Raw genomic sequence first — 12,790 nt, 5'->3', positions numbered from 1 at the left:
ACACCGTCACAGAGGGACACCTGTAACAAAAGGAGCTGGAGCTCTCGCTTGGGGGCCTCTGGTGTTCCTTGAAGTTCCTAAACTTTAGTGCCCTGTAAGGATCCAGATTTCCAAGACACAATTTCAGCCACCCATTCTCTTAAAGAAGTAACATAGTCACTTTCCTCTAAGTCAGATGCTGTCCTGTAATTGTATGTTTGGACAATACTAGCATTCTACAAGTATTACCAAAACCTACTGTCATGTAACATAACACCAGAAGGCATTGTGGTCTCTGCCTGCCCCTACTGGATCCATATTCTGATTCTCAGGCATACTTGGCATCTGTTGAATTGTGTGCCCTCTAAAAATTCTGAGCACTTTTCCACCCAAACCACAGCTCATTCCCTTCTGGTGGATAGGTGCTCTTCCATCTCCGGTTTTCCTTTCTGGGTACCAAGTACAAAGAGAGGGCATATCACACTGTAGTGTACACTTGGGCAGTTTAAAATCACCTAAAATATAGACAGAAAATTAAACCCAGGTCTCTGAACCTGTGAGGCAGCAACACTAGCCACTATATTCACATATACAGCACATAAAATCTAGGGGATGTCAAAAGTGTAAATAATACCCTTTGTAAAATTTCTGTGTTTATTAAGTAACCAACATTAATTAAATGAAAAGCAAAAAGATTGTGTTTAGGAAAAATATTTTTAAACATTTTTCAGTGCCTTTAACTAAAGCTTGTGAAACATCTTTTGATTTGAGAACATCAGCAAGTTCATTTTCACAGGTCTCCATCAACATAGTAAAACTGGAATCAGGAATTTCATCTCACTGTTTGTGGAAGATTTAAGGCACAACTGAATCAATTGGGGGGTCTTCGGTGTAACTAATGGTAAAAGTCAACATTCCTGCCTTCACTCTCTTCTATAGTCTGACTGTAGTCTTTATGTTTATATGAAGTAAGAAACAAAATATGTGGTTCCTTAACTGCTGTAATACTTTGCATAAAGGAACAGTACAACTAGATTATTGCATATATTAGAAAAGCACATTCTGAAAAAATCATTTTCTGATATTAGTTTCCGTATCAATTACTGACCAATCAGTGCATCACTAGTTAGAACTTTCACAATATGTTCTAAACCTTTCAAATAAACAATTTTTTCTTGGTTTTCAACCACTTTGCTGTAACTGATTTCACAGCTTCATAATTGGCATAGCACATCCACTGGATGTAGATTTTCAGACTCTGGAACCTCACTTTGCCAGATCTGGAGAACTGGGTGGGTGTTTTATCTTCTTGAATATAACAAAATGATATATTTCAAAATACATTGAGCTTTGAGCAGACAAAAATGTAGCTTACTTGCAGCCTTTATTTTTCCCATAGTTTGTACTTGTTACTATCCTTTCATTTCCCCAAATATTTTAGCTATTTTTGTGTGATGGGGGAGGGGGGTCTGTCCTAGGCAAGGTGACTTTTAATATGTACTGCACTGTGATTAAAGCTTTTTTTTTACATACACTTACATTTTAAGGTTTTTAGTCTTGTGCTAGACAAACTGTAAACTCAAAATAAAATTTACAGTGACAAAAAAAAGTATTTGAACCCTTTACAAATAATTTGTGTATACATTTTTCTTTTGACTATGAACCCCATAGTAATACTGAATCTTGAAAAGTTAATTGGAATCAGGAGTTCTGAGCAAATCTGTAATTCCATCATTGAAGCAAGATTGTAGCTGTGACTTGGAGATGTTTTGATAAGAAAGAAACATTCTGAGTTTGCTATCCACAAGAATAATCTGCTCATGTAAAACATGCCTTGTAAAAAAAGAGATCTCAGAAGCTCTACAATCAAGAGTTGTTAATTGGCATAGAGCTGGAAAGGCTCATAAAGTCATTGTAAAGGGTTTAGATATTATCTGGTTCACAGTTGGTCAAATTGTGTATAAATAGAGACAATTTATTACTGTACTTACTCTCCCTAAAAGTGGGCGCCTAACCAAGATGGCTTGAAGAGTACAATGCAGATTCAGTTAGGTAAAAAAAAAGAACCCCAGAGTGACATCTAAAGACTTGAATGAATCACTGAAACAGACTACCATCTCCGTTTATGAATCTATCATATGCAAAACATTAAACATGCATAGTGTCTATGTCAGAACAACAAGGAGGAAGCCACTGCTCTTCAAAAAAAAAAAAAACATCGGCACACAACTGAAATTTGCCAAAGACCATTTTGGCACTCCACAACACTATTTGGAAAATGCTTTGTGGACTAGTGAAACTAATGTTCGTTCATTCTGGCCCTTCATTTAGTTTACCCTCTTTGCCAGATGTTAAGGATAATTTGTGTTTTTATCACAAATTATGTTATGTCTTCAGGGTTTTCTTATGGTATTTTCTATATTCTGTATTTTTATTCAGGCTTATTGTCCCCTTTTCTAATTCATAGCTTTGTGTTTCCTGTATTTACAATATCTTTAGTGTTTTATGCAGATATTTGTATCCAATGTTGAATTTCTGTTAGGTGCTTGAGGCATGGGAAAGGTGTTGTATAAATAAAATATAGTTTTATTATTATTACTTTTTATTTTTCATGAGATATATATCTCAGACATACATGTGGCATAAAAAGGACACCATGTAACATGAAAATATCATGATTTGGTTCTTTTTTGCAGCCTTGGGGCCAGGAAAGCTAAGTTTGTTAAAGTATCTGACAAAATACAGTGATCCCTCACTATATCGCGCTTCGACTTTTGCGGCTTCACTCCATCGCGGATTTTAAATGTAAGCATATCTAAATATATATCACGAATTTTTCGCTGATTCGCGGATTTCTGCAGACAATGGGTCTTTTAATTTATGGTACATATTTCCTCAGTTTGTTTGCCCAGTTGATTTCATACAAGGGACATTATTGGCAGATGGCTTAGAAGCTACACAATCAGAGCATGTATTACGTATTAACTAAAACTCCTCAATGATATACGATATGCTTCCTGCGCGGTGCTTGATTGTTTGCTTTTCTCTGTCTCTCTTGCTCTCTCTGACATTCTCTGTGCCTGATGGAGGGAGTGTGAGCAGAGGGGCTGTTTGCACAGAGGCTGTTTACCTAGAGGATATGGACGCTCCTGTAAAAAATGCAGCTTTATCCTGGTGCTTCGGCATACTTAAAAGCCCAAAAGCACGTATTAATTTTTTGAATGTTTGCTTTTCTCTCGCGCTCTCTCTCTCTCTCTGACATTCTCTGCTCCTGACACGCATTCCTTTAAAGAGAAGGTATATTTGCGTTCTTTTAATTGTGAGAAAGAACTGTCATCTCTGTCTTGTCATGGAGCACAGTTTAAACTTTTGACTAAAGGGTGTTATTTCATGTCTAGAGGGCTCTAATAATGTTAACAGTGTGGGAGAGTTTATAAGGGCTTAAAATATATAAAAATAACCATACAAACATACGGTTTCTACTTCGTGGATTTTCATCTACCGCCGGCGTTTCTGAAATGCAACCCCCACGATCAAGGAGGGATTACTGTAATGTCAAGGTATCTGTCCGCTAGCTTAAGTTCAGTAGGAGCTAAGGGATGCAACAGAACAGTGACCCTTCAAACCCTACTACAGAATGGCTTCAAAAAAATGAAATCTGCCTTTTGGAGTGGCGCAGTCCAGAACGTAAAACACCAGACATCCTAAGAATATGGCGGAGCTGAAGCAGTTCTGTAAGGAAGGTTTGATCTGCAGCTACAAGAAGGGTTTGTTTGAGGTTATTGCTGCCAAAGGAGGTTGGGCCAATTATTAAATCTAATGGTTCGCTTATTTTTTCAACAGCACAGCATGAAAGATTATAATTGTTTGTATGTGCTATTAGCTTAAGCACGTGTTTGTTTACACTTGTGACTTAGATGACGATCAGGTCAAATTTTATAAACAATTAATGCCAAAACAGTTAATTTCAAAGGGTTCACATATGTTGTCTTGTTTCTGTAACTGAATTACTATTAGAAATGACAAGTAGTAGTTAGACCTTAAAAAAAAAACTTGTTCTGAAGCATCTTTTTTACACCATGATGAGCTGACACACAAAGGATTCTGCTATCCAGTCTTTTGTTTTAATGTGGAGTTTAATATTTTATACTGTCTAGTTCAGATTTTTCCACCTATAATGAATAAAGGCTGATATTTTTTTCTTTCTATATTTCCCTTGTCTTTTTCGTTGGTTAAATGTAGGTTATAGCATAACCAACGTTTTTCAATTTTTGACCACTGCCTAAATTCATCCCATAACTTGGACAGAACTTTATTTTTCCCTTTGGGGGAAATTTGGCTTTTTACAGAGGTTAGATACATAAATAGTCTCATATAAACCGGGGTGTCAGCAAGCCCCAAACCCCAATACGAACACACCAAGAGTCCTGGGTATAAATAAAGGATGGTTTTTATTCAACACAATACCTCTAATGTAACACAAGCACAGATTTTTCTCTCTCCAAAATTCACCTCTCACCACCACACTACCCTTCTCTAGTTGAGTGCTGCAGTCTGTCCTCCCAGCTTCGACTCACCTGGATAAGAGAGTGTGGCTGTGGCTTACAGAGCTTCCGAGTCCGCGGTGTTAAGTGTTAATCTTTGTTCGTCTTTGTCAACTAGTATAAGAAAATAAGTAGGTTTAAGTGATAGTGGTATGCAGACATAGATTTACAAGCTGCAAATCTTGCTCAATATCCGAGTAAACTGCACCGAAATATCCAGCGAGGTGAAAGAGATGCTCCACAGCCTTGAGAAGCTGAACTGGTGGAAACGCAAGCGCAGCGATCGGAGGCAGAAACAAAGGAAATGTGGCGGTGTTAGCACAAGGCTAAAAACTAACCCCGCCAGACCTGTGATACCATCCATTCTGCTTGCGAACGTCCAATTGCTGGAAAACAAGCTGGATTACATAAAGCTGCAGTGGGAAATGAGACACTGTTGCATCTTTACTTTCACTGAAACATGGCTCCAGGAAAACATTGCAGACTCGGCCATCTAGGTAGACTGACCATCTTCCGAACAGACAAAGACATCTGTTTGTCCTGTAAGACCCACAGGTTGGGGGGGGGGTGGTGGTTTTAGTGTACTGTTTGTTTATGTGAAAAGAGAGTAGTGTACGAATGCTGCCTCAGTTGTGCGACACTGTTCTCTGCTGATAGAGGTTTTATTGGTAAGGTGCTGGCCTTTCAACCTGCTGAAGGAATACAGTTGCATGGTGGTGGTTGCTTTCTACCTCCCACCTAACTAGGCATTAGTGGAACTCTATGAGATCATCAGCAAACTGCAAATGACGCACCCTGAGGCATTTTTCATTATTGCTGGAGACTTTGATCATGCCAACTTGAAGTCAGTTCTCCCAAAATTCTTCCAGAATGTGAACTTTGCTACCAGAGGGGACAATGTTTACACAAACGCTCCTGACGCCTACAAGGCCCTACCCCGCCCCCATCTCGGCTGTTCAGACCATATCAGTGTGTTTATGGTTCCTGCGTACAAGTCCCTGCTGAAGTGCATTAAACCGGCCTGCAAGAACATCAAAGTGTGGCAGATGGGTGCTGTTTCAGCTCTCCAAGACTGCTTCGAATTGACAGACTGGACATTTTCAGGGAGGCTGCTATGAATGGTGACTCCATCAATCTGGAGAAGTACACAGACTGCATAGAGGATGTTACTGTTACCAAGGATGTTACCACAATAGCCAACCAAAAGCCTTGATGACGAGAGAAGTGTGCACGCTGCTCAAGATCAGAAATGCAGCCTTCAGATCTGAAAACAAGGTTGCCCTCAGGGTGGCCAGAGCCAACCTGTCTTGCACTATGAGTAGAGCTAAGTGGGCCTAAGCACAGAGGATTAACAAAACCTTCAGCAGCAAAAGAGACACACGTCATAGGTGGCAGGGCGTTCAGATAATTATAAACTACAAGCCCGACCCACACATGGTGATGCCTCCCTACCAGATGAGCTGAACAACTACTTTGCATGGTTTGAGGCGCAGAACAAAGAGCCTGCAAGAAAAGCAACACCTCCCTCCACTGACCAGGTACTATGTCTCTCCATAACTGACGCGAAGAGGACTCTATCCAGAGCAAGGCTGCAGGACCTGACAACATACGTGGTCGGGTGCTCAAAGAATGTGCCAGTCAACTGGCTGGTGTCCTCACAGACACATCTCTGAGACAGTCGTCAATCCCAGCATACTTCAAGTCGACCACTATCATACCAGTGCCGAAGAAGTCCTCAGTGACAAGTTTGAATGACTACCGACTAGTTGTACTCACGCCAATCATCATGAAGTGCTTCGAAAGGTTAGTCATGTCACACATAAAGACTAATCTCCCTGCCTTGACCTTCTTCAGTTTGCATACCTCTCAAACAGGTCAACTGAGGATGCCATATGCTTTGCCCTTCACCTTTCCCTGACACATCTGGATAAAAAAGACACATATGTCAGGATAGTATTCATAGACTTTAGCTCTGCCTTCAACACAATCATCCCTCAAAAGCTGGTTGTAAACCTGAGCAGGTTGGGCCTGAACACCACCCTCTGCAATTGGATCCTGGACTTCTTGACAGAGAGGCCCCAGTCAGTTCAGATGGGCTGCAACATTTCCAGCATCATCACACTGAGCACTGGAGCGCCGCAGGGCTGCGTGCTTAGTCCACTGCTCTTCACCCTGTTGACTCACGACTGCACAGCCATGCACAAAACGAACCACATCATCAAGTTTGCAGATGATACGATGGTGCTGAGATTGATAAGCAGGGATGATGAAACAGCAAACTACACGTCAATATTGCTGCTACTTCTTTGTCTTGTCTTTGCACAATGTCTTGTCTTGTTTGTGTTTTAATTTTAAATTTTAAATCAATTTTTATTTTATTATTTGCACTTCATGTTGTTACACTGTGGACTCTGAGCTTCGCAATTTCGTCTATCTGTATACTTGTATACACTGTGTGCACAATTATTAGGCAAGTGAGTATTTTGACCATATCATCATTGTTAATGCGTATATTCCAACTCCAAGCTGTATTAACTTGAATGCTTATTGGATTTAAGCACGTCAGGTGATGTGTATTTGTGTAATGAGGGAGGGTGTGGCCTAAGGAGATCAACACCCTATATCAAGGTGTGCAGAATTATTAGGCAGCTAGTTTTCCTCAGGCAAAATGGGCCAAAAAAGAGATTTAACTGACTCTGAAAAGTCAAAAATTGTAAAAAGTCTTTCAGAGGGATGCAGCACTTTTGGAATTGCTAAGATATTGGTGTGTGATCACAGAACCATCAAACATTTTGTTGCAAATAGTCAACAGGGTCGCAAGAAACGTGTTGAGAACAAAAGACGCAAATTAGCTGCCAAAGATTTGAGAAGAATCAAACGTGAAGCTACCAGGAACCCATTATCCTCCAGTAGTTTCATATTCCAGAGCTGCAACCTACTTGGAGTGCCCAGAAGTACAAGGTGTTCAGTGCTCAAAGACATGGCCAAGGTAAGGAGGGCTGAAACCCAACCACCACTGAACAAGAAACATAAGTTGAAACGTCAAAACTGGGCCAAGAAATATCTGAAGACAGATTTTTTTCAAAGGTTTTATGGACCGATGAGATGAGAGTGACTCTTGATGGACCAGATGGATGGACCTGTGGATCAGTAATGGCACAGAGCTCCACCCAACGTGGAGGTGGGGTACTGGTATGAGCTGGTATTTTTAAAGATGAGCTAGTTGGACCTTTTTGCATTGAAGATGAACTCAAAATCAACTCCCAAACCTACTGCCAGTTTTTCGAAGACACTTTCTTCAAACAGTGATACAGGAAAAAGACCATGATTTTTATGCAGGCCAATGCTCCATCACTTGCATCGAAGTTCTCCACTGCGTGGCCAGCCAGTAAAGGCCTTAAAGATGAAGGAATAATGACATGGCCCCTTCCTCATCTGACCTAAACCCTATCGAGAACTTGTGGGCACTTCTTAAACGCTAGATTTACGGGGGAGAAAAACGATACACCTCTCTGAAGAGTGTCTGGGAGGCTGTAGTCACTGCTCCACAAAAAGCTGATCGTCAACAGATCAAAAAACTGACAGACTCCATGAATGGAAAGGCTTGAGACTGTTATTGGAAAGAAGGGTGGCTATATTGGTCATTGATTGATTGATTTTTTTTGAAATGTCAGAGATGTTTATTTGTAAATTTTGAGGTGTTTGTTTATTATTCTCACTATAACAGATGAAAATAAACAAGTGAGATGGGAAAATTTTCATTTTTCCTTTAGTTGCATAATAAATCTGCACACTAATAGTTGCCTAATAATTGTGCGCACATATGTATTCCTCTGATGATGTTCACACTCACATTTCCGTTGTGAAACATTCAGGTTTCAGGTTTATTAACATTTTGGATTGACTGATAGCACTGTGTTTGTTCCATATTAAAATTAATCCTCAAAAATACAACTTGCCTAATAATTGTGCACACAGTGTATGGTTGAGATGACAATAAAGTTCAGTTTGACTTGACTTTGATTAAACACCTGGGAGTACTTCCAGTGCCAGGCCTGCTGCTCCTGGGTCATGCTGGAGTCCCATACAGCAGAAGACATGTCTCCCTGCAACGTCCTCTTTCAGGACCCTGCTCTACTGGACTACATCTCCCAACATGCACTGCTGGCTCCCTACTGGGGACCAATATCCGGGGCCACTGCCATCTAGCGTGCTGGGGGAGTGAAAAGTCCTCAGCAACATCTTCCACATCCGGTCGGCTGTCCATCCATTCTCTTTGGCCCATTCTTCTAGGTCTGATCCCCTTCTCCTCCCCTCTTCTGGCCGGAATACCCGTCCAGCCCATGTGGCATTTACAACAGGTAAGTAAATAAAGAAATAAATATACACAGACACTTTGGTCTGAACACACACTGTAATTACTATAAAGAAATAAAAGTTCTGACTTGGATGTCACAGTCACAGTGAGGTATTATGCAGATGTATTTCTGTTGATATGAAGGAGCTCCAGTAACTTTTCTTGACACACTAATGCTGAATAATACGTTGACTGAAAGTACTTAGTGTTTTAGAGAGAGGATGCACAGCATTCTTCATAATGACACTCAGTTTTGTTTTAATTCTTTCCTTTGGTAATACCTCAAGGGGGTCCCGAGTGCATCATAAAACAGAGTTTACCCATTTAATTAGCTTGTTGATTCAGTGGGCATCTCTTGAAGTGATGTTACCAGCCCAGCTTACCACAGTGTAGAAAATCACACTGGCCATCACAGAGTTATAGAAGATGTGTAAGGTGTCACTTCCCACATTAAAAGAATGCAGTCTATTAAAGAGAAAGAGCCTGAACTGCACTTTCTTTTATAGTTCCTCTATGTTCTGAGACCAGTACAACCAATTATTAATGTGGACCCCAAGTACCTATTGGAATTGACCACCCCTACAACCACTTATTGAACAGTGAATGAACAAAGAGGCTGTTTGGTGTGGCTAAAGTCAATAACCAGTTCCTTGGTCTTGCTGATGTTAAGATGCAGACAATTCTTTTTGCACCAAGAAACAAACTTTTCCACCTCACACCTATACTCTGGCTCATCTCCTTTATCAATATGTAATATTGAAATACAAGTACAGAATCATCTGAGAATTTGTGCATGTGGCATTATCTTTATAGTGACTTGATATTTATAGTTTGAGGTGTATAGAGTAAAGAAAAAAGGAGACATGACTGTGTTACTCTCATCCGTATCAATAACACTATCTTTGAGTCTCTCAGACTATGGTCTACCTTACAGGCAGTCCATTATTCAGAACACAATAAGCTCATCCACCTGCATATTTCTGAGCTTACCCCTTAACAGGAATGCCTGGATGGTGCTGAAAGCATTGTAGAAATCAAAAAACACAATTCTCACAGTTCTGCCAGTTTTGTTCAAGTGTGAATAAGACTTGTGGAGAAAGTACATAATTGCATCCTTCACTCCTATCTTTGTCTGATAGGCAAACTGTTGTGGGTCCAGGTGGTCTACAACAAGAGGACTGCTATAGTCCAGGAACAGTCTCTCAAAGGTCTTCATGATGTGAGACGTAAGTGCCATTGGTCTGTAGTCACTGGGTGAAGAGGCACTGACCTTCTTTGGAGCAGGAACATTGCAGGATGTTTTCCACAACAGTGGCAACAATGTAAGAATAGACATTTTCTATAATAATCAGAACTGAAAAATTCATATTTTGTGAAGCATTCAACAGAACTTACTACCAAAATCAATGTATTCCCTCCATTGTTCTTTCCATCATCAGAGATAATCACAAATGAAGAGAAACCAGTTTTCTAAGCTGATACAAACAACAAACAATTTGCTGTCAGTTCATGAGCACTGAGGAAATTTAAGAAAGGCTGGCATCACTAATCAAAAGATGGATTCATATACTGTAAATAAGACTAATAGCTGGAGGTGAAAATGGAAAAAATGTCAGCAGACAAGCAGTAAAACTGAATAGACATAAGTAAGCAGGCAACAACCTGCCATATACAGTAGGTGAAAGTTAAATCACAAAAGGTAGTTATCTAAGTCTAACTCAAGGTTTAATCCAAAAAAATAAAAATTCTTATGTGACTAATACATGACTTTCTCCATATTTACAATATTAACATGACATAAATTTACCAAAATATATGCACAATGCAGTACTCCAAAGTTTATCTTTTACATTTTAGTCTGCTTTAAACACAAATCTATCATGGTAGCTTAATAAAGGCTAGTAAGGGAATCAATGTTTTGTTGTAATTAAGAGTTTAAACTATTGTGACTACTGTGTTTGAAAAATTTTAACTTAAAAGCTCATAACTTTCTTTCAAAGTACTAAATGGATATGGCAAATTTTGTGAATATTTTGAGCAGTGGTTTGGCAGTTGTTGATATCGGTTTTAGAAATTTTTAAAGTTCAAACTGCAAAGCTAAACAATTGGAATTTGCTCAAAGCCTACTCAGTTCTTCAGACTAACCAGCGCAAGTGGTCCACAAAGCTGAGGAGAAGGGGAAGCATGAGATGAGTTGGAGAACACGTTACTCAGGAATCAGTCCATTCATCCCCACATTACACTGTCCACAAACTTTAACTTCACACACATATCTTTACAAAAATGTCCAAGTCATTTCTATTTGAAACTGGAATAAACAAAAGCACTAGAATACTAAGAGTTGGAAAAAAACAATGAGTTAAAGACATGTGAGACTCAATTGCTGAAGAAAATATGCAGGTCAGGCTCATGTTTCAGTACTGTATACTGAAGTGGTAGCTCCCATTTGAATAAATATCCTGACTGTTCCTGTTTTGATTGTAACAAAGTTGGTTTTCTTGAAGCCTTTGGACTTAGTGTCTTGGGTGCAAGACTGTGACTCAAATATCACAATATATACTTTATATTAGGCCTATAGTTACTTGGATATGACTGATAACTTTTTTCATTTAACACAATATTTGCTATTTTCCAGTAATTAGAGATTTTCCCAGTACTTTGTGACTTTCTAAAAATATGTACCAATGTTTTACACACACTCTACATTCACTTACTCTCCCCCAGATCATATAAATGTTATCCTGGTGATTTGTTTGATTTCCGCCTATTTAATGTGAGCAATATTTCTCCCTCTACATTTTCCAAATCACTAATGTGCATCGTTGTACGTATGAAGGAGTCCCAGCAGAATTTCCTGACAAACTTCTGCTGAATAATTTGTTTTCTAAAAGTCCTCGTTGCTAATGTGTCAGAGAGATAATATGTAGCATTGTTCATAAAGGCCTTCAGGATTGTCTACAGTACTTCAAGCTTGTCAATGGCATTTCAATTATATAAAAATTAATTTAACTAACTTGAATGTCTTGAAAGAAATTGTCACTGAAACTTCTGCAGAATGGTGAAAGTTTTCCTGTTTTCTCAGTTTAGAGGGAAAATCAGTTTGCTAGCTAATGATAACTGGCTTTATAATTTGGGCTCACCTCACATTCAATGTTATGATTAATTTATTTCTGTGTAGAATTTTGCCTTTCTTTGCTCTTGTTTTTTTGCATTGTATGTTTTTTTTTTTTACAATGAGTTATGGACTATTTATTTTGCCAGCTAGTAAGGTATGTGTAATTTTCTGTTACTGCAAGTTTCACAGAGCACTTGCTGTTTATTTGGACAATCCAGGTGAATAGGATGAATGAGCTTGTTGGATTGATAGCCTGGGGAAGCCTTCCATGTGGGAGGATAGAATTTCCTAGCCTGGGGAAGCCTTCCATGTGGGAGGATAGAATTTCCAAGTCCCTAGTTGGAATTTTCAACTGGAACGACTCATTAAGTTGGATTTCATTTTCATGAAGTCAATCTAAAATTGTATATACATGGCAAACTTTAGTGAAAGCTGTAGTATTAAATTGTCTATTAGCACTATTAGTCTACTTGTGTCTCATTAAATCAGTCACACAGTACAGTCCAATTTCTATCTGTGGACATGCTTTTACAGTGTTTGAATGTGTGAAATAACTGTGCAATGTGTTGTTATCAACTGTTATTTATTCCATGGGAGGAAGGACAACAAAGGTTTTCCTAAATATGTCCTTATTCGTTTTCTGAATGTTTTACTGAAACATGATCAACTCGGGTGTGACATCATTCCCAGCTATGATACGCAACTTCCAAGATAAATTGAATGTAGCATAATACTATATTCTAACAAAGTAGGCAGGGCAGAGCAGACTTGTAGTTCTGCATTGATAGTCTGAAG

The 12,790-nt window shown here is 39.1% G+C and overlaps 1 protein-coding gene across 4 annotated transcripts in view; it reads left to right on the top strand.

The window, feature by feature from the left end:
* ankdd1a (ankyrin repeat and death domain containing 1A) overlaps window positions 1-12,790 on the top strand; it is a 240,330-nt gene that overhangs the window by 108,905 nt on the left and 118,635 nt on the right. The gene's annotated exons all lie outside the window — the stretch shown is intronic.

Source organism: Polypterus senegalus, chromosome 12 (genome assembly GCF_016835505.1).
Source record: "Polypterus senegalus isolate Bchr_013 chromosome 12, ASM1683550v1, whole genome shotgun sequence".
In the NCBI taxonomy this organism is placed as follows: Eukaryota; Metazoa; Chordata; class Cladistia; order Polypteriformes; family Polypteridae; genus Polypterus; species Polypterus senegalus.
Note: the sequence above shows the minus strand (reverse complement) of the source record. Positions and strands in the feature narration are given on the sequence as shown.